Genomic DNA, 22,715 nt, shown 5'->3' on the forward strand with positions numbered 1-22,715 from the left:
CAAAGGTCCATGTGTTGAAACTCAGCCCCTACCCTGTAGTGCCCTTGGGACGGTGGACCCTTTGTGAGGTGGGACTAAGTGCTGTTAAGACCACAACCCTTCCTCATCCTCACCCTGCCTTCTGGCTTCTCTGTGGTACAAAAACAAACAAACAAACAAAATCTCCTGCTGGGTGCTCTCACCATGCTGTCTCACTTCAGAGGCCCACGACTATGTGGCCAGTCAACCACAGACTGCAACTTCGGCAACTCTGAGGGAAAATAAACCTTTCCCCCTTGTAAGTTGATTTCCTCAGGTATTTGTCATGGTGGCAGTGTGTCAACAGCACAGCAGCCAGGCCATCGCCATATTTTCTCTTTGCCTCAGATTTGGGGAGTTTATGCCAACCCAATCCAACTGCACAAGCTTGAAGCTAACTTTCCAAGAGGCCTGGGAGATGTCCTGCCGAGTTGGCAGCTAATGGTGTCTGGTGGAGTTTCCTCCAGCGTTGAAGGCAGATGTTAGTTTCTAATACTTTTGCTCATAATGTGCTGGTATCCCTCAACTTCCTGTAAGTTTGGTTTTTTTTTTTCTCCTTTTAATGTTTGCTTCTTTTCTTTTGTTTCAAGTTTCTGAATCTGTAAGTGGAAGCTTCAGAGTTAAAGCAGTATCTCAGACGTCACAGTTCCTCTTAGGAAAGCAATCATTCAAAGGTGACCCTAGCCTCTACAGACAGAAGTGATATGTTCTCCCAGCTCTGGTCTCCATCATTTCTGGTAGGTGATAGCCCGAGGTTAACTGTTTGGCAGCCTCCGAGTGTCCACCTTCTCTGGTTGGTGGCAGACACTGGCTCGTACTAGCTGTTACTATCATCCTTTTCAATCCAGTATGCGCAGGGAAGACCAGTGATGCATGATGGACAGTCCAGGGAGCTGATGGCCGCTCAGATGTTTGCTCTGTGCTCTCAGCTGTAATTTTGCTGAAAAAATCTTGTGGTTGAATTTATTGAAGGAAAATTTAGCTTAGTGATTGGCGATTTCTGTAGTGGCCAGGCCTTGTGGAGGCCACCCTTTTGAGGCAAGGAATAGGGAAATTTGCCAAGCTGATGCATTCTTAGGGACCCAGTGCAGTCCTGCAGTGTTCAGTGTAGCACAACTCCCCTCAGTAGTGAGGGCGAGAAACCCAGCCTATGATTAATGTTTTCCAGCCTCTTCTTTACTTTTACTTTGTGCAAGAACTGGAACTACAGATGGTGGTGGGCACTGGTAACCTAACTGGGTAATCTGCAAGAGCAGCAAGTGTTCTCAAAGGCCAAGGAGTCTCTCCAGACCCGGTAGTGAGTGTCTGTGAGTGTTTTCAGACGTGTGTGCATAGGAGATCATTTTTAATCCGTACAGCAATTGTTGATGTCGCTAAGAGTAAAGCACGGCACAGAGGAGTTAAGAGACACGTCTGCTGTCATTGCTGGAGGGAGCAAGAATAGGAGTTCTTTCTTCTGCTGTGTTGTGGCCACAATGCTCCTTTTACTTTAAGATAGAGACTACTAATCCAACCAGCTTTCTTTCATTTTAACTGATGACAGAGCAAAGAATGCAATACTGAGCTTCAAAATAAAAACACGGCAGTGAAGAGATCCACTTGAGAATTGCTATTAAAAATCTTTGCTAGTGTAAAAGGCTCAAATGAAGTATGTGACATACACAGGAAACAAGGAAGTCAGTTCAATAGCAGCGAAGGGAACGGGCTTGCCTGCAGGAAATGACTCTGTGAGTTGTGACTTTTCACAGGCAAGAAACAAATGGGAAGAGGCCAAGGAATACAAACAGAGAAGATAAGGTGATGTGACACACGTACATGTGTTATAAATCTATAAATATGCTAAAGAAATGATAATAATTGCCAAACTAGAAAGGTTTATCATGGGAGCACACTCACCTCTGTGCCAGAAAATTTCATTACAAGGTAGAAAATGGTGGAGTTTGAGAGGTCTTTGAACTTGTCTGCTGTTTTAATTGGATCAAGTATGCTAGGATGACATGGACTTTATATATCAAACAACTCAATCAAAAGGAGACAGAAGAAAAGGACAACTTATACATGAAGATGAGATTAAAAGAGGCAAATGCACGTACAGAGGAAAAGAGAAAGCTGGGCTTTTGCAGAGGTGGTGGAGGAGAATAATGGCTTCACGGAGTCTCACAACGCATGCAGGCCCTCTGACATTTAGAATGTGGAAGAGTTCTTTGCCAGCATGGGCCGAGAGCCGTGCCCCAGCTCCCTCGCCCCTTCCATCTCTAATTGCTGGATGCCAGGTGGAGCTGGAGGGCCCTGGCAGATTGAGTGGTCCTAGGGAGTCTCATATTGCATCTGGCAGCCAGCGCATCTCTCTCCACAGGCTCCTGCTGGCTGCTCACACACACCGCCTGTGTCAGTGGCGTGGGCCAGTGGACAGCTGATCCCGAGTCGTGGGGGAGAGCGCCGAGCTTTGGCAAGTAACCAGCTGTCTATGGCTGACCCTGCTCACCGTTGAGTGCTTCAGCGGAAGCTGAGTGCATTCTTTCCCACTGACGCTCTAATGAACCCATTACAGAGCATTTGCTCTAGTGTCTCCTTAGTCACTCCCTGGGCCAATCACTCCAAGGGCGCTGATCCTTAGAAGCTGTCCTTTAATGTACACTCTACACTTTTCCGTCCTAAGCTTGAGGCAACTTGCTGCTTGTCTCTTCCTGGCAGTTGCCGGAGATAGCTGTGAACTCTGATGATGATGCTATTGTCTTGAACAAAAAGCATCAAAGTACATGCAGAATAAGGTTGAGCTTCCTGCACACTTCAGGGCAGCACTTCTAATCCCAAACAGCATGGGGACCACAACAGAACCTGAGATGCACAGCGCATCCTTGGGTGGTCTTTGGTGTCCAATAGGTGCACCCTTATCTCAGTATCAAAGATGCTGGCGCAGACTCCCAAAGCTCCAAGTTTGTGCCCACATCTCTTTAGTCTCAAAATCCTAGCGTGAAATATTTAGTACCCCAGGAAAGCTAAATTAATAGTGAGTCAGAGTAATTAAGGCAAAGTAAATAATCTCCAAGGTTCTCACTCCCCCGTGAAACTAATTTCAAATCTTATCCTTCATGTGTTAAAAATAGTTCTCTGCTAATTCAAGATGCCCAGGCACTGTGCTGGTGAAGTACACTTCAGTTCTGTTGAAAGGATGCAGATTAGAGAGTTATTTTCAATTGGGCACTTTTTTTTTTTTTTCAAGAGAGGCATTCATTTTGGCATCATGAAAGCGTGAATCTCTACGGGTGAGCTAGGAGTTGAATACGGCTGATAGCCCAACACACTTATGATGACTTGTCACTGAAATATCCTCTTGTTTGTGTTGGTGAGGACTCAGTTTCCATTCTCCCGTCCATTGATGAGGTTCATTCAGCTTCTGCAGGGGTTTTGATTAGCCACAGCCTGACCTTGTCTGTGTCTACTCACTCAGAAAATGAGTCTATTTGTGGCCTCGGGGGAGGGCTCCTCAGTGAAGAACCCACTACGCAAGCATGAGAAGCCATATAAAAGCTGGGCTTGGAATCATGTGTCTGTCACCTCAGCACTGGATGTAAGGATTTATACAGGGATCCTTGGAGCTCATTGGCCAGCCAGCCTAGCCAAATCATTGAGCTCCAGGGCCAATGAAAGACCCTGCCTCAAAAAAAAAATATGAACAGTAATTGAGGAAGACATCTATCTCGGCCTCCACATGCCCATCGCCGCATACACCTATGCTCACATCTGTATGAACACGTACATACACACATAAACAAAAACAAAATAAGTCTGTTTTCCTCCAACGAGAAATGGGAATGTTGGGACTGGAACATAATTTTAGTGGGTGCCTGAAAATACTCATGAGCTCCAAGCCCACAACTGCTTCTTCTGTATGCATTTTAGAGGTCAGTGCACTAAAACTCATCTTATGGGTGTGTAAGACACATACATTGCCCTATTGCCCTGGGGCCTGAGGGGCTGGGTGATGGCTAGAGCGATGCGTTTATTCCAGTGGGTGGAACTCTTCAGGGCCCATGACTACGGTCTCGACCAAATGAGAGAACATTCTCTGTCTTTGTCATGAGAGAATCTCAGTCAAGAAAGGAGAGCTGCCTTTGGAGAGAAATTTTTACTGTTGGTCTTCCCTTGCCCACAGCTGAACTGTGAGGTCATGGTCATTGCCGTTGTATGCCTGCAAATCCCTCTGTGACCTTGCTCTTCCAAGAAGTCTGGGCTGCGTCTTGCAGCCGGGGCCTGCTCTTCCAGGACAGTGCTGCTTTGCTCTGGGAATGTTTTGAGGTGGTGACACAGGAGTGGAAAGTCACAGGAAGCCCCATGCATCACACAGTGCCAGTTGCATGTAGGCACATGTCCAAAGCAGAAACATGGCTAAGCAGTGGCGATGCCTGTGGAAGGTGGCTTTAATGAATATCTTATCTGTAAAGAGTACTAGCTTTGGCACCAGTTCGCCCTTGAGAAGGTGAAGTGCCTCCTCGTGCTAAGTGCCTCCTCTTTTTAATTTCTCTTTCTAACAAAACTAAAACTGAGTTTAGATATGTGACATGTGCAGGGGGTAATAGCTCCTTCAGAGCACGTGAAGACAGCAGACTGTGTCTATGTTACAACTTTTTAACATCCCCGTTGATGTTATAGTCATTACGCGCATTTGTACAGGGTCTGGAAAGTGTGAAGAGTCCGGTCTCATTATTTGATTATCATGAATGAAATGGGCAGCTCTGTCTTAAAGGGCACTTCGGTCAGTGATGCTCTCTTTGAGTCACGCTTATTACTCTCTGTAGCTCTAGCTGCTCTGCAGCTCACTCTGTGGACCAGCCTGCCTCTGCACCACCCCCGCCCGGCTGATTCAACTTTTTCTGTCATACATATTTACTGAGTGTGCTTTCTCGTGTTGTTGGAGATTAGACTGTACAAAGCTGACCCTGTCCTCTGGGGGCACGGAGGCAACAAGAGGAAATGGACCACAGTGGGGAACAGCGGTAGGAAGCTGTCAGTTGCAGAATGTTGGAAGGGCTCAAAGAAGAGCAGGGGATTAATGCTGAACAGGGAAAGTGGGCTGCCATTCATAGAAGTTAAGCCTGGCTCCAAAGGGGCTCTCCCGGTAAAGAAAACCTGAGACACAGGGGCCAATGTGGGCAAAGTAGCATGAAGTAGAGGGCACCGCGGACCCATAGAAAGGCCAGAGAGGTGAAATTTGGAAAGGCCGTGACACATGTAAATTTCAGACCTGGAAGGCACAGCATTTTCTGCACCCCCTGTTGATGATTCTCCTTATAGGAGGCTCTTCGTTGAGTACCTCCCCCACGATATCCTGAGACCATTCTATATAGGTGCATTGATGCACGTGACATGTAGGGATTTCTCCTGACACACTTATCCCATTTAGCCAGAGGCATGAGCTTGTAGTTTGGTCAGCGTAAGCCTTTGTGCATCTCTACGGATTAGTTCGGGCACTGTGAGGAGGGCCGAGGCCTGGGTGTACTCAGCTGAGCGGGTTTTGGCAGGTAAAGCGAGTGTTGCTGTAGCCGTCCACAAATAGATGCATGGTTCCTGCATGCCCTGCCCTGATGTTCAAGTCTCATGGGCGTTACGTATCTGGTGTTGGGACATATAAACACTTTAGTAATTAGTTTGAAGGTGGTGGTGTTTTGCGCTTATTTCTGACAGTTCACAGAGATGAGGAAGTGCTAGAAATCCATGAAAACAACTTAAAGACAGGGGAGGGGAGGTATAGCATGCTAGCTGTTAGCTGAGACTGTGACTTAGAAGCAGGCGCTTTCGTTGGGTTTTGTACACTGTAAAGAACAAACCTCTCCATTTTTTTTTTTTAAACTGAGAGGCATGATGTTATCTCTGTAATTGAAAATAATCTTCTAAGGTTGCTCCTTAACTGGGTTTACACAATCCTCTTTCAAATCAGCTGTTATCTGCCCTTACATTTCACAGTAAATGCTGCTGTCTGCACAGCCCATGCTAACAAGAAGATCAAGTGTAACTCTTTTCATGTTGGAACCAAGTATTGCCATTGTAATTACCCCGGCTGGCTCTTGCTCGTGCTGTTGGGAGTGGGCTCCTTTCTCAGCAGAATTTGTGAGGAGGCTTCACTATGGAGTGTAAGCCTCTGGTCACAGCAGTATGGGCTTTCTCGGATAGCTTAGGGATTTCTGTAACTCTCCCAAGCCCTTTAACTGCTTTACGGTTCGAAATATTTTCATAGCTGTTCCAAGGCTGTTGCTAGGGTTAGGGTGAGGTGGGCTTTGAGAATTTGTTTCTTTAGCTATACCAGATGATACATACAAGAGAACCCTATATTCCCTGTTTATATCCTCACTGACCTCATTTGGGCAAAGTTAGAATAAACACCATGCCTAATGAGCTGCACTAGGCAGGTTTCCAATAAATGGTGCTGAAGGGAGTAAACTTTAAGGTGTGCTACCATGGAGTACTGTGCAAAGCAATGGACATTTCTTTGGAATTCTTTAAGAGCAACACATACTCTTGTGTGCTTAGGATTCATATTCTCCGTTAGTCTTCTGTGTCTGTACAATAATCATAAATCCTCCTAGACAGCATTCACATTTTACTAGTCTTATATTACTCCAATTGCATTATTGACTAAAAAAAAAAAAGATTTTATTCTAGCTTAGCAACATATTCAGTGGCATGTTCTTCAAGTCATAGTAGCTACTGATGGCTCACCTCCTTAGGGAAGATGTCAATCAACAGCCATGTAAAGACAATGGAGCGTCAGATGCTGTTTAAATCAGAGCACCAAATGGGCTGAGACGTCACAGGGAGTTCCTCGTTCCTGGCAGATGTTTGCCAAAATTACTGCGGGACATGGAGAAATCTGAGGACAGAAGGAAGGACAGGAGAGTGAGGGAAGACACCGAGGGAACTTGTTGTTTCTCAGGCTCCTTTTAAATCGACGCCTGAGTTCCACTTCCTAGTGTCAGCTGGTTTGATTAGGATCTGTCGTCGACTGTGCATTTGTGTCTCCCTCCCACTTCATGTGTAAATAGTGATCATGCCTTGATGGGGTTGATTGAAACTTTGGAAGTGATTAGGTTGCAAGAACAGAACCTTCATAGGTGAGGCTAGTACCCTCCTCAAAGAGGTCCAATAGAGCATCCTCATCCCTGCCATTTGTAAGGGTCCAGCAAGAATGTGACAGCTAAGAACCAGCAACTAGGCCTTCACCAGACACTGGCCATGCTGCCCCCTTGTCCTTAGACTCCTTAGTCTATTGAACTATGAGAAAGTAAGTGCTCCTGAATATAATCTTATCTACTATACATTATTCCCTGTAGCATAGCACATAGACTAAGAGAAAGCCCAGCTTTCCCATTAGACACCTGTGCGACTCCCTTCAACAGTCAAATCTAAATATCCTAGGGTGAGAAATAACAGGTTTAAATCAAAAAGCAAATGGCCTGAAATGAATTTTGCACGAATTTAAGAAAAGTGTATATATACATACATATATATATATATGCATATATCAGCAATAAACAGTGAATTTATGAGCCATCTTGAAACTAAATTCCTAGCCATTTAAGCCTATCTACTGCCTTGATTAAGGCCATTAGTGGGGATAATTGAGACTTGATTGACTTTCTTAGATATCTTCCTAATTGCATTAACAAAAATATGATTATTCCATAAATACTTCATGTTGCATTTCACAAGCTGCTTATCAGGGTGTGCATTTACAGCTGTGAACAGTAAATGGCAAAGAGAGTGCACCTTCCGTGTGGTTCCCACAGCCGGCTGCCAGCAGGGCCCCTTCAGGACCGCAGGACTCCACTGGAGTGAGGGTTCCCTTCCATCTGGGCAGTGCACGCTGCCAGCTCACATCTGTGGGAGGCAGAGAGCCATGCTGCGCACGCGCCTTTCTTTCTGTGTCGTGCGCATAGACCGGTCCACTGCTTCCTTGCGTCCCCACCTTAAAGACTTACAGGAGCAATCTTGGCTGAGTTCCAGATTTCACACAAGAAGGTTTCCCAAAGAAAGATTTCTTTCTTTCCATTAACCGTGTGTTAATGGAAGGAAAGAGACTCAAATCTGTTAAAGGGCTGTTTCCTTTACCCACCTTCCAGACACCTCAGAAAAATGAGACTGGGTGTGCTTTAGTCCCCCCCCCCACACCTCCCCGATATTCCTCTGTCCTACCCACCGTAGGTGTTGACCATATGGGGAGGAACTGGAAGGGCCTCCTTCTTCAGGTTGCCCTTGTCCCAAAGCTCCGAGCAGGCTATCTTGTCCAAAGAGAACTGAACTTGGTATTCAAGTTTAAATTGTCCCAGGGCTGCTTTAACTGGGAAGCTTCTCGCTTGATGGAGATGTGGCCAGCCAAATATGACATAGCCCGGCAGCTGTATCCGTCTCAAACACACCCATGAACATTAAGTATTATCCTTCAACTCGTGCCAAGAAGTCCAGCTTTATTAGGCATATGCCATAAAAAAACAAAAACACACAGAGGGAGGATGAGCATGCAGAAGCCCTGTCAGAGTTGTCAGTCTGACCCGGAGAAGGGTGGAAATTCCTGCCTGGGCTTTGTAAATGCACATCTGGATATTCTCTCATTATTTCATTCCTCCATGGTTTTTTTTTTTCCTTTTCTTTTCTTTTTAACAACTTGTAATGCCATTCTCAATCCCTTCCCTGTAAAATTTGTTGTCTTTTGCCCCCCAGAGGATCGAAAGTGATAGGGGCTTTGCTTAAAGAATCAAGAACATTGTGGTCACTTTAAATTCGGGATATCCCAGGAGCCCTTCACAATGCTGTGGGTAAGGCTGACTGGCAGTTAGGGGAAGGTGGTCCTAGCAGAACCTAGCCCATCTAGAAACAGTTCAGTTGATGGAACAGGTTTGGGAGATGACCAAAGGCAGTGTGCAGCAGGGGCCCTTGAAACAGGCCGTGTCATTTCTGTGTAAGCGTGTGGTACGTGTGCTGTCCGGGATTTCTGTGCAGCTTTCACCACAGCGTGAGAAGCATCAGTTCATTACGCTGACTTCCAGCCATTTCAAGGTGTCCGAAGGGGCTGAAAAGTCCATTTGGTGATGGAAGCAGATGGGCAGCCTTCCTTTATGAGGTTTTAAATAAGTCCCACACATTTTCTGTACAGAATAAGGAAAGTTTCCCTCAGAATGAAAACACCTTTAAGATTTTCTGGTGAGCCGATTTCTGAGGAACTGGCTTTCCTTGCCTCAACTTGTGTCTGAGATCTCATGTGTTATTTTCCGGAGAGAAAGCTAGGGTGGAGGGCAGGAAGAGCCCCTGGCCCCTTCCGTGACCTGCAGCATTTGGATGCTCGGTGTCTCGGTACTAATAATTGTCCCCTTCTTTTCTTTTACCTCAGGGATGTGGGGAAGTGAGTGACACAGTAGGACAAGTGTCTGAGCTCTTTCTATCCTAAAAAGTATTCATTGTCATAATTATAATTGGCATAAGGCTCACTGCCAGGCAGGTGGTTCTTGTTTTCTCTGCTTCGTGATATTTGTAATCCCCCCCTCCCCAAAGAGCCCAATATCCCCTTTCCACTGAGGATATTCTCCGCAAATCCTGCACACTTGAACTTTGTTTTAGAGAAAGAAAGGGTCTCTAACATTAAGCTTGTGTATCGTAATGCCGGTTGGTTGGGTTCCCCTTGAAAATACTGGTATCTGTACCAGCTTGTGGACCATAAGGTAGCAACATTGCCGGAGAGACCAGGCCTGACTAGGGAAATGACAGCGGAACCAGGAAGTGTGGACAGGTGCCCACGGGGAGCATAGTCCCTAAAGGCAACAGTGCCACACTGAGCTGGGGGTATTTCATGTTGGGGCAGACATGCTGGTGTGCACCCTGGGCAACATGAGCCGGTTTGGAGGATGTGACAGATGGCATTACAGAGCATCAGAGAGAGAGAGAGAGAGAGAGCTCTGCTCCTCTGCAGACGTCAGGTTGGTTCAAAGCCTTCTCAGCATGGATGCGTAGTGTTAACATTGGTAGCGACTACGAGGGATACTGGGAACAGTGCAAATTATAATCATGTGTCTATTACGGTGGTGCAAGACAGTGTAGAGTAGGCCACAGTTCAGAAGGCTTTGTATTTCAGAAGTGTAAAATAAAAATTTCAACCAAAGGTGGCACACCCTAGGTTTATAGAAGATGCCCTTAGCCAGGTCAGGCTACCTGCTCATGGTAGCAGATAACCGAAGGGGTTGTTGTCAGTTTCTAAAACGGCCAAAAAGTAGAAATCAAAACCAGAAGCAGATGGGACAAATTCTGTGCATGTTCTTGATGTCCATTTGCAGGGAAGAATCACACGGTAGCTTCTGAGTGGAGGTCTCCACGTCACAGGAGTTCACCATAAACCTGCTCATTGTACACGTTGCGATAGGTAAGCAACTATGTTTATCCTGATTGGATTAAAGGCTGGCATTTCCCTGCTCCTGGTAAAATCCAGCGCTCACACAACAGGGTTGCCCGGGGCTGCATGGTCTATGGTGTCCTCACTCCCATGTCTGATGGTCGCTCATCAGGTGGCCTGAGGGTGGTTGATGTCTCCAATCATCCAACAGGCAGGCTTGGCTGTCAGTCAGGGCTCTGAATAAAAGTACAAGCCGACCCGACCTCACTGAAATCTGACTCCTTCACTTACTCCGTAATCAGTTTCTCAGACTATGTCACAAGTTCAATCCAGATTCAAGGGGTGGAAAAATCTATTCTGCCACCCCAGGAAGAAGCTGTGAAGTGAGATGCTGGAAGACAGAAACAGACCCGTGAGCCATTTTGCCAAGAGTCCAGCACATCAGACACCTAGCTCAAGTCCCTTCTGTGTCTTTTTCTTCAAATACAGATTAGTCCTAGAAATACATTTCTTAGCGAAAGACTCATCCTACTAACAGGTAGGGATAGTGTTGTGCAGGTGCTATCCTGGGTACTTGGGAGGCTAACTCAAGAGGACTGAAAGTGTGGGGCCAGCTTGAGCAACTTAGCTGGAAGTTAGAAGGGGTGTGTGTGCGTGTGTGTGTGTGTGTACCTGCATGTGTGTGTGCAAGTGTCTGTGTGTGCATGTTTGTGTGTGCGTATGTTCCCATGTTGTGGATGTGTTTGTGCATGTTCATGTGTGTGTGTGTGTGTTTGAATTAAAGATGCTAACATCTCGAACATTAGCTGGTTCATTGATGAAGGCTTCTGCCTAAATTGTAATGGGACATGAATAATTAGGGAAGATTCCTTTTTCATTATACTTACAACATAGACTAGTTTCTGCCTATCCAGCTCCATCTAAACTGCCTCTTGGATGTCATCCCTAAATTGAACAAGTTCTTGCTTAGCACCAGCCATAGGGGATAAAAGTAATATGGCACCCGCCTTGTTGTCTGGTAGGAGGCACCATGTACATCAAAGTGTCAAGTGGAGTGTGGAATCTTCCAAACCGTGAGTGTGTTTCTGGATGTCTCTTACTTACATATTACTCTCTTACCAGGAAACACATGACCTTGGCTCTTTAGGTTCTTCGCCCCAAGTCTATAGACCAAGCACATCTGTGGGCTTCTTGCAGCTTGGCCTGTGGTCTGGGCTGAGTGACAGTGTCCTCGATGTGGGTATATAATCAGTCAGGGATGCCTTCATTTGCTTGTTTAATTCTGCACATTTCTGCAATAAATCATATGTGGGATGCAGGTAGTTTAGATGCATACCATAATTGTCTTATGGATTCTGTTGGAAATCTCATTCTTTCTATCATCTTGATCACACCTCAGCGAAATCCATATCTTACCACTGTTTTACTTGCTTGGTGACTTAGAAAGCAATTATGAATAACTATTTTTCTATTTTGTTAATTATTATTATTTATTACAACGTATTCACTTTGTATCCTGGCTGTGGCCCCCTCCCTCGTTTCCGTTTCCTCCCAGTACTACTCTCCCTCCTTCTCCCCCCCCATGCCTCTCCCCTAAGTGCACTAATAGGGGAGGTCCTCCTCCCCTCCATCTGACCCTAGCTTATCAGGTCTCATCAGGACTGGCTGCATTGTCCTCCTCTGTGGCTTGGTAAGGCTGTCTCTGCAGGGGAAGATGATCAGAGACCCAGCCACTGAGTTCATGCCAGAGACAATATCCGCTCATCTTTCTAGGGTACCCACTTGGAGACTGAATCTATGGGTTATAACTGAGCAGGGGGTTTAGGTCCTGTCCATGCACGGTCCTTGGTTGGGGTATCAGTCTCTGCAGGCCCCCCAGGGCCCAGTATTTTTGGCTCTGTTGGTCTCCTTTTGGAGCTCTTGTTCCCTACAGGTCTTTCTATCTCCCCCTTCTTTCATAAAATTCCATGCATTCCGCACAAAGTTTGTCTATGAGTCTCAGTCTCTACCTCGATACCTCGATCAGTGGAGTCTTTCAGAGGCCATCTGTGGTTAGCTCCAGTCCTGGTCCCTGTCTTCTGCTTCCAATGTCTATCATGTTTATCCTTCTGAATGAAGATGGAGCATTTTCCCTAGGGTCTTCCTTGTTGTTTAGCTTCTTTAGGAGTGTAGATTTTAGTATGCAGATCCTATATTATATGTTTAATATCCACTTATGAGTGAGTATATACCATGTGTGACTTTTTGCTTCTGGGTTACCTCACTCAAGTTGATCTTTACTAGTTCCCACCATTTGCCTGCAAATTCCATAATTTACTTGCTTTTAATAGCTGAGTAGTATTCCATTGTGTAAATGTACCACAATTTCTATATTCATTCCTCTGTTGAGGGACATCTAGGTTGTTTCCAGCTTCTGGCTATTACGAATAGAACTGCTATGAACATGGTTGAGCAAATGTCCTTGTTGTATAGCTAAGCATATTTCAGATAAATGCCTAAGAGTGGTGTAACTGTATCTTGAGGTAGGACTATTTTTAGTTTTCTGAGAAAGCACCAGATTGATTTCCAAATGTTGTTGTACAAGTTTACATTCCCACCAGCAATGGAGAAGGGTTCCCCTTTCTCCATATCCTTTCCAGCATGTGTTGTCACTTGAGTTTTTGATCTTCAGATGGGTATAAGGTAAAAATCTCAGGGTTGTTTTGATTTGCAACTCCCTGATGACTAAGGATATTGGACATTTCTTAGTGTTTCTCTGCATTTTGATATTCCTCTATTGAGAATTCTCTGTTTAGCTCTGTACCCCATTTTTTATTATATTACTTGGTTTGTTGGTGTTTAACTTCTTAAGTTCTTTATATATTCTGGATATTATTTCTCTGCCAGATAAAGGTTTGGTGAGGATCCTTTCCCAACCTATAGGCTGTTGTTTTATTCTTATGACAGAGTTCTTTGCTTTACAGAAGATTTTTAGTTTCATGAGGTCCCATTTAATTGTTGATCTTAGAGCATGTATTGTTGGTGTTCTGTTCAGGAAATTGTCTCCTACACCAATGAGTTCCAGGATCTTCCCCATTTTTTCTTCTAACAGGTTTAGTGTGTCTGGTTTTATGTTGAGGTCTTTAATTCACTTGGACTTTAGTTTTGTGCAGGGTGACAAATATGGATCAATTTGCATTTTTTTTACATTTAGACATCCAGTTAGACCAGCACCATTTGTTGAAGACGCTCTCTTTTTTTCCATTGTATTGTTTTGGCTTCTTTGTCAAAAATCAAGTATTCGTAGGTGTGTGAGTTTGTTTCTGCATCTTCTATTCAATTCCATTGATCCTCCAGCCTGTTTCTCTGCCAGTATTAGGCAGTTTTTATTACTGTTGCAGTATTGTATAGTATTGTATAGTATAGCTTGAGATCAAGTATGGAGATACCCCCAGAAGATCTGCTGTTGTGCAGGATTGTTTTAGCAATTCTGGGTTTCTTGTTTTTCCATATGATATCGAGAATTGCTCTTTCACATTTTGTAAAGAATGGTGTTGGTAATTTGATGGGAATTGCATTGAACCTGTAGATTGTTTTTGGTAGGATGGCCATTTTCACTATGTTAATCCTTCCCATCCATGAGCATGGGAGATCTTTCCATCTTCTTCAATTTCTTTCTTCAGAGACTTGAAATTTTTTTTTTTCATACAGTTCTTTCACTTGCTTTGTTGTGGTCACACCAACGTACTTTATGTTATTTGTGGTTATTGTAAAAGGTGTTGTTTCCTTAATTTCTTTCTCAGCCCTTTTGCCTTTTGTATAAAGGAGGGCTACTGAGGTTTTTGAGTTAATTTTGTATCCAGCCACTTTGCTGAAGGCGTTTATCAGCTGAAAGAGTACTCTGGTAGAATTTTGGGGGTTACTCATGTATACCATCATATCATCTGCGAATAATGATACTTTGACTTCTTCCTTTCCAATTTGTATTCCCTTCATCTCCTTTGGTTGTCTTATTGTTCTTGTTAGGACTTCAAAGTGCTATGTTGAAGAGATATGGAGAAAGTGGTCAGCCTTGCCTTGTCCCTGATTTCAGTGGGATTGATTTAAGTTTCTCTCTGTTTAGTTTGATGTTGGCAATAGGCTTACTGTATATTACTTTTACTATGTTTAAGTATATGCCTTGTATCCCTGATCTCTCTCCAATACTTTAAACATGAGTGGGTGTTGGAATTTGTCAAATGCTTTTACGGCATCTAAGGAGATGATTATGTGTGGGTTTTTTTCCCTTATGTTTGTTTATGTGGTTGATTTCATTGATGAATTTCCACATATTGAGCTACCCCTGGATGCCTGGGATGAAGCCTACTTGGTCATGGTGGATGATATTTTTTATGTGTTTTTGGATTCGGTTTGCGAGTATTTTGCATTATTGTTCATAAGAGAGATAGTCTGAAGTTCTCTTTTTTTAATTGGGTCTTTGTGTGGTTTAGGTATCAAGGTTACTGTGGCCTCATAGAATGAATTTGGTAATGTTCCTTCTGTTTATACTTTGTGGAATAGTTTGAAGAGTATTGGTATTAGCTTTCTTTGAAGGTCTGGTAGAATTCTGCACTGAAACCATCAGGCCTTGGGCTTATTTTGGATGGGAGACTTTTGATTACTGCTTCTATTTCCTTGGGGGATATAGGACTATTTAATCTATTTACCTGATTTTGGTTTAACTTTGGTAAATGGAATCTATCCAAAAAAAATTGTCCATTCCATTTAACTTTTCAAATTTTGTGCTGTATAGGCTTTTGAAGTAAGACCTAATGATTCTTTGAATTTTCTAAGTGTCTGTCGTTATGTCTTCCTTTTCGATTTTGATTTTGCTTATTTGAATAGTTTCTCTTTGCCTCTTAGTTAGGTCAGCTAAGGTTTGTATATCTTGTTGATTTTCTCAAAGAACCAGCTCTTGGTTTCATTGATTCTTTGAATTGTTTTATTTGTCTTTAATTGATTGATTTTAGCCCTGAGTTTGATTATTTCCAGCCATCTGCTCCTCTTGGGTGTATTTGCTTTTTTTCCTAGGGCTTTCAGTTGGGCCATTAAGTTGATTGTATGAGATGTTACAAATTTCTTCTTGAAGACACTTAGTGCTACGAATTTTCCTCTGAGCACTGCTTTCATTGTGTCCCATAAATTTGGGTATGTTGTACCTTCATTTTCTTTGAATTCTAGGAAGTCTTTAATTTCTTTCTTTATTTCTTCCTTAACCTAGCTGTCATTGAGTAGCAAGTTGTTCAGTTTCCATGTGCATGTAGGCTTTTTGCTATTTCCATTGTTGTTGAGGTCCAGCTTTAGTCCATAGTGGTCAGATAGAATACAGGGGATTATTTCAATCTTCTTGTATCTGTTGAGACTTGCTTTGTGTCCAACTATATGGTCCGTTTTGGAGAAGGTTCTGTGGGATGATTAGAAGAAAGTATACTCTTTTGAGTTTGGGTGAAAAGTTCTGTAGACATCTATTAGGTCCATTTGATTTAGGATCTCTATAAGTGTCATTTTTGTATTTAGCTTCTGTCTAGATAATTCGTCTGTTGGTGAGAGTGGAGTATTAAAATCTTTCACTATTAAGGTGTTGGGAGCAATGTTTGGTTTGAGCTTTAATAATATTTCAATTACAAATGCAGGTGCTCTTGTATTTGGGGCTTAGATGTTCTAGATTGTGATGTCCTCGTGGTCAGTTTTTCCTTTGATGAGAATGAAGTGTCCCTCTCATCTTTTTTGATTAATTTTGGTTGGAAGTCTATTTTATTAGATATTTAGGATAGCTATTCCAGCTTGTTTTCTGGGTCCATTTGCTTGGAAAACCTTTTTCCAGCCCTTTACTCTGAGGTAGTGTCTGTCTTTGTTGCAGAGGTGTATTTCTTGGATGCAGCAGAATGTATCCATAACCATTCTGTTACCCTGTGTCTTTTTATTGGAGAGTTGAGTCTGTTGATATTTATAGAAAATAGTGACCAATGAATGTTAATTCCTTTTATTGTGGAGTTGGTGGTGATAGTGTGTTTGTGTGCTTGTTTTCTTTTGACTTTTGTTGTAAAGTTATCTATGTCTTGTGTTTTCTTGGATGTAGTTGATTTTGTTAGATTGGAGTTTCCTTCTAGTATCTTCTGTAGGGGTGAGTTGCTGTGGAAATATTGTTTAAGTTTAGTTTTGTTATGGAATAATTTGTTTTCTCCATCTATGTTGATTGAAAGTTTTGCTGGGTATAGTAGTCTGTGTTCTCTTAGAGAGTCTGCATTACATCTTCCCAGACCCTTCTGGCTTTCATAGTTTCTGTTGAGAAGTCTGGTGTGATTCTGATAGGTCTACCTTTGTATGTTACTTGGCCTTTTACTCTTGCTGCTTTTAATATTTTTTCTTTCTTTTGTAGATTTAGTGTTTTGACTGTTATGTGATGTGAGGAGTTTCTTTTCTGGTTTAGTCTATTTGGTGTTCTGTAGGCCTCTTGTATGTTTAAGGACATTTCTTTAAGTTGGGAAAATTTTCTTCTATGATTTTCTTGAAAATATTTTCTAGGCCTTAGAGCCTGGAATCTTCTTCGTCTATTCCTATTATTTTTAGACTTTGTTTCTTCATGGCATCCTTGATTTATTGGACGTTTTGTGCTTGTAACTTTTCCGATTTTATTTTTTTCTGTGAGAGATGTATCAGTTTCTGCAAGTGTATCTCATGGGCCTGAGATTCTCTCTTCCATCTCTTATATTCTGTTGGCCATGCTTACCTTCATAGTTCCTGATCTCTTCTCTAAGTTCTCCAGCTACATGGTTTTCTCTATTTGTGTTTTCTTTATTGAATCTAATTCTGTTTTCATGTCTTACACCATTTCCTTCATCTGTTTGAATGTGAATTCCTCTCTTTCCACGATGGCATCTATTTTTTGTTTGTTTCCTCTTTATGTGCCTCTAATAACTGGATAAGCATGAATTTTAAATAATTTTCCTGTTTTTCCAATGAATTAAAATATCTATTGATTTTGGTTGTTGCTGGTGAAGCCATGATGTCCTGATTTTTGTTGGATGTGTTCTTATGTTGGCTTCTAGCCATCTGATGGTCTGAAGACTATGCAGTTTGTTCCTGGAGCCTTTACTGCAGACTGGGTCCGTCAGTCTCTGGAATCTGGAGTATTCTTCAGGAAGATGAGAGAGGTCCATAGGTTTGAGAGTTGGTATTGGTGTTTCAGATGCAGCTAATGCAGGAAGGAAGAAGGCACATGTGCACAAGATCAGGAGTGTGTGTGAGACTGTGCCTGCCTGGAAGGGTGGAATGTAAGGGAGGAGGTTAAGTACAGGCTTTTGTGAAGGCATGGGTGGTTTGCAGTAGCAGTGTGGGTGTGCAGGTTCCCTGAATGGCTCAGTGGTCCACAGGCCTGTGCTCCAAGCACTCAGATCTGTCTGGGCTACACCATCTTGGCTCCAGGAATTGTTTGGCTAGACTCCACTGAGAAACCCACAGACTATGGGCTTCAACGTTGAGAACGCTGTCCCAGGGATTACTGTGTTGCCCACAGGGGGTGTGTGGTTGGGAGAGATCCAATGTCTGGCTGCTAGCATAGAAGGACCCTGCATCTGGGGCTGTGTATGCACTGTCTCACAGATGCACTCACTTTCAGGCTCGTGTGGTAAGCTCAGAGAGCCCACAGTTTTCTAGTTTGAGATTTGGGTACCCTGTTTGTGGAGCTGATAGTGCAGGGGGTGGATAGTTAGTCATTCTCAGCCCCTGAGGATGTTCAAGGTGGCCTGGATCCAATCTGTCCCAGCTCACAGGTTGTCAAGGAACCAGCCAGGGAAGCCTCAAAGCCTCAAAGTCAATACTCTGGCTTCAGCTGCCCATCCACTCAACAGTTTTGGAGTTTCGGATCCTCTGCCCTTCAGAAATGGTGTGCATTGGTCTCCGCCATCTTGGAGTCCTCCATAAATAACTCTTAATTTCAGTTTTGCTAAAAAAACAAAAAAAAAAAAAACCAAAAAAACAAAAAAAAACTGTAATAGAGGAGAAACACACATGCAAATATCTACCAAATGTTTGGAGTGTTGGTTTCCTGATATTGGGTTTAAAGGTGGTTTTAGTTATTGTGATTTAGTTGTGTTTTAAAATTTTATACTGTAAAATGTATTATGGCTATAAAACAATCAAAGCTTCACATGACAGACATGTAGGACCTACCGGTAGTGATTTATGACCCTGGGGAACAGGCAAGTGTGAGAGGAGTGGCAGTGGAATGCAGTGGCAGGGCCTTCCATGTTATCAATACAGCAACCTGGAGAGAGGAGGCAGGCTTGGGGAGCTTTGACCACATTGCATTCTTCAACGCTAACTTGGTATGTTCCCTGGCGTCTGTTTCTCTCTGTCTTTCATACTCCAAGATGATGTTTCTGGTAGTGATAATCATCTGGCAACAGGCATACCACCAGAAATGCTTGCATTCCACCCAAATTCCTCCCAGCTAGGGAAGGGCCTGGCAGTTCCTGGGCAGTATGAAACAAGGAAGTGATTCAAGTTCTGGTGGTTCCAACCTTAAGTTTTCTTTCTTTTGCATTCTGATCAGAGAGAACCCAAGTTATGTGGTGAGGAGAGGACTGCATGCCCTCTGAATTTGCTTTTGTGGAGAACAAATGCAGCAAAGAGGGGTGTGTTGAATCTAAGCAAGCATCCTCAGGAGTCGTAGTATATTTAGGCTTGGGAGCATGGTGTAGACTTGTGAGCTCTGGAACCAAAGAGCAACCACTCAAAAGGCAAGGAGGTAGACAGCGAAAATACTCAGAGCCTAAGTCCTGTTTCTGGCACGTCAAGTCTAGATTCCTATTCAGGAAGTATGGTCATAATAGAATAAGGAAAATAAGCAGAACTCAATACAAAATGCAAGGCATGCTGGCCCCCCTTGAGTGCCTCAGCTGTGGTGAGGGATTGCATTGCTGCACATTCCAAAAACCATTACAGGAGGGACTGCTCACAACACATCTTTAAAGTTTCCCCAGATCACTTGTCTGATAGGCTTAAAGGCTCACTCAGACCATCAGAGGCGCAGACATAGGAGCGCGGAGGCAGTCTCTCTGCTCATCTCTCTTTCAGTAAATATGTTTGCACAGAATACCTTTTCCTGAGACTGGTCATGATCAACTTTCTTTGTCCCCCAAGGCACTGAATGTTAATCTTAATTCTTGTTTCCAGTGTCCTCTGGCTGGGTTTCAGGATACTATATCAATATATAAAAATCAATTGTGTTACTATATACTGGCAGTGAACAATCAGACACTGAAATAAAAATGCCATTTTGCAATAGCACCAAAAATATGAAATACTTAGCAATAAATCTAATAAGAGATTGCAGCTAGGGTTTTTATCTTAGCAGGAGGGTTTGGCTAAGCATCCAGAGGGTCTGTCTTCATTCCCAGGCAATGCCCAAGGCAAGAGTGCGATACCTGAACACATGATAATAAAATATTTATTATTTGGAGAAGCTAAAGAAACTCTTAATTAATGGGGGTGTTCATTGTCAGGAGACACAAAATTGTTCTGATCCCCATTTCCCCAATGGATATACAGAGTCCATATATCCTGGAGTGGGGTGGGGGGGTTGCTATTGAAAAGATGAATCAGAAAGGCCATTTAGAAATGGAAAGAATCCACAATATCCAAAAGAGTTTTAGAGAGGATAGATAGAGGATAGATAATACTAAAGGATTACGTCTCTGACTTGAAGGCTTCTAAGCAGTACTAATCAAAAGAACTTGGTCCTGATGTCTTAATAGACAAATAGGCCAGTAGAACAGAGAAGAGAAACGGAAACAGACCCGCAACTTTATAAACATACTTTTGATGACGATGCAAAGACAGTGTGGAAAGGTTTATTTAACTAAGAAAACGACCACAGAATATTCCTTATATAAGATTAAATTGAGCATAAAAATGGATTAAGGCAAGGGGAGGAGGGATAGGGTGAAGAGGGTGGGAGGGAGGGACCAGGAGAAAAGGAGGCAGGGCTCTATGATTGGGAAGTAAAGTGAATATATAAAATAAAAAAATGGATTAAGACATGATTATATCATTTAAAACTCTAATAGAAGACAGCATATGCTTTGCTGGGTCGAACAAATATTTCTTAGATATAATCTAAGTGTACAATCCATTAAAAAAACAAGTAAGTGTATCAAACATCACAAAAAACATTCAGTTCTTAAGAATGCAAAGATAAGCCACAGATTGGGGTCGGGAGAGTGAAGCTCGTGTGTCTGATTTGCAATTCAGTATACATAAATCACTCTCAAATTTTTAAGGAAACAACCCACTAAAATGGGCAAATGATTTGAATATCTACATCACTAAGGAAGAAATATGGGTGTCAAATACACACATGAAAAGATGCTGGATAGGCCTATTCATTAGGGAAATGCAAATTAAAACTCCAATGAAATCACACAATAGCCATATTAGACAGGCTATAATTAAAACAAACCCTAAATGTTGACAAGTCTATGGAAGAAATGGAACTTTCTTTCATGTACTGTTAGTGGAAATGTAAACGATCATGTTCATTTTGGGAAATAGTTTAGCAGTTTGCCGAAAAAGGAAACACGTACCCGTCACATGATCTACATCCCTCCCATTTCTACATATGGACTTCAGAGGAAAGAAAGCCTGCCCATACAAACACTTGTATGTGAAACTTCATAACAGTGTCCTTGATAATAGCAACAAACCTCAATCAGCCCACTGCCTATCAACAGCTGTAAAGATAAACGCACAGCAGTAAATCCACAGCCATGCTGGAAGTCCTCAGCAATAAAATGTAATGAGCTATTGATTTCATGTAACAATGTGGACGAATCCCAAAATAATTACGCAAAATATGAAGGCAACTTACCATATGACCTCATCCTCTGGGAAATGATGATGACCTATTATATTAGAGAGGAAGTCCGTGGCTTGTGTGGGAGAGGGGAAGGGCAGAGGGGGGAACGAAAGAGAACTGGCGGTTTCCAATGGGGTTGTGTTCATTTTCTTGACTGTCTTGATGGTTTCGCAGGAAAGCACACACAGGAAATTTTAGGAAAACCCACACTTTAAAGCGTGAGGTTTGCTGTCTCTGAATTCTTTTCCAAAGAGCTGTTAAAAGCAGTATTGCCAAATGCTGTGATAGCCAGAAGACCACAAGGGCTTCAAAGCTTTGCATGGGTGCTCTACCTTTCAAGGGCGCAGAAGCAGCAGGTAAAGGTTGAGGCATATGATGGAGCATGGCAGAAAAAAAAAGTGAGTATTTCCAGGGCAAGACAGTATTCGGACAACCACGGGACTGAGTGAAGCTAGAGGAGGAGAGCGGGACCAGACTGTAGTTCATCTCGTCATACTGTAGTGTTGGCTTGTACAGTAGGCCACGGGCACAGGGGAGCTGCTGAAGGCGTTTAATTGGAGAAGTGTCGGCCCATGTGTATATCCAAGGAAGATTATTCTCACACCAGAATGAACGTTCATGATGATTAAAGAAACACGAGATTTAAATTAAAAATATTCCCATTCATAAAGATTTTATTTGAATACTTCTTGTGTAATTATTTTGCTTGAATGGGCTCCAGAGAAAAATCTCATGGAAAATTATGCGCCAAACTACCAGCCACGTAGTTTCGTACGTGTGGATCTGCAGTCACGGTTCTCCTGGCTTCCTCTGACCTCACTTGGTGGCGTAGAGGGCACACTTGTCAGCCCTCCTCCAGTAGCCTTTTGACGAAAGTTTTCAGATCAGAGATCTTACATAAATCTGAATTGTGAAGGTGCTCTGTGTAGAATACCATCCGAATGGAGTGGAGAATCCAGCTTGGCAGTCTGGAAGCCAGGAAACTATCTCAGTGTAGTTGGATCCCAGCACCGTAAGCACTAAATACAGGCTCCTCTGTCCCTGGGGTGCTGTGCAAAGTGCCCTGTAGTGTTGGAAGGGCAGTACTTCATCCCTCAGCTAGGATGATACAGTCTGGGTACCGTTAAGGGATGCTGGAATTCCAGTGCAGGCATGACCACTGAAGAATGGGGAACTCTGACAGTCACATCTGCCTGTCTCCGCCCTGAATGCTTTACTGCTTGCTAATCTTTGGACACTAAATCTGTACTGTGCCAGATTTTATTTTCCTTTCAAGATACAAAGCTTCCTGTTTCTTTCTTGGGAATGGATTTTTAGCCACGTTTGTTGGACAACAGATGTCTGCAGGGGATACCTCTCTGTGCATCTGGGAGAAACATAAAGACTTCTTTGGGCTTACAACTTTTTAATTATTGTAATTTTAGAAAAGCAAATATAGCATTTGGA

At 43.0% G+C, this 22,715-nt stretch overlaps 1 protein-coding gene across 3 annotated transcripts in view; it reads left to right on the forward strand.

Moving 5' to 3' along the window:
- The window catches only part of Enox1 (ecto-NOX disulfide-thiol exchanger 1), a 560,948-nt gene that overhangs the window by 17,567 nt on the left and 520,666 nt on the right, over positions 1-22,715 (forward strand). The window contains exon 1 of one of the 3 annotated variants that reach the window (XM_060391473.1): positions 10,405-10,423. The exons of the other annotated variants lie outside the window; for them this stretch is intronic. The gene's annotated coding sequence lies outside the window, so the exon portion shown is untranslated. Of the gene's footprint in view, positions 1-10,404; positions 10,424-22,715 lie in introns of those variants that run through there. 3 annotated transcript variants of the gene reach the window in all.

The sequence above is a fragment of the Meriones unguiculatus genome, chromosome 9 (assembly GCF_030254825.1).
Source record: "Meriones unguiculatus strain TT.TT164.6M chromosome 9, Bangor_MerUng_6.1, whole genome shotgun sequence".
Lineage (NCBI taxonomy): Eukaryota > Metazoa > Chordata > Mammalia > Rodentia > Muridae > Meriones > Meriones unguiculatus.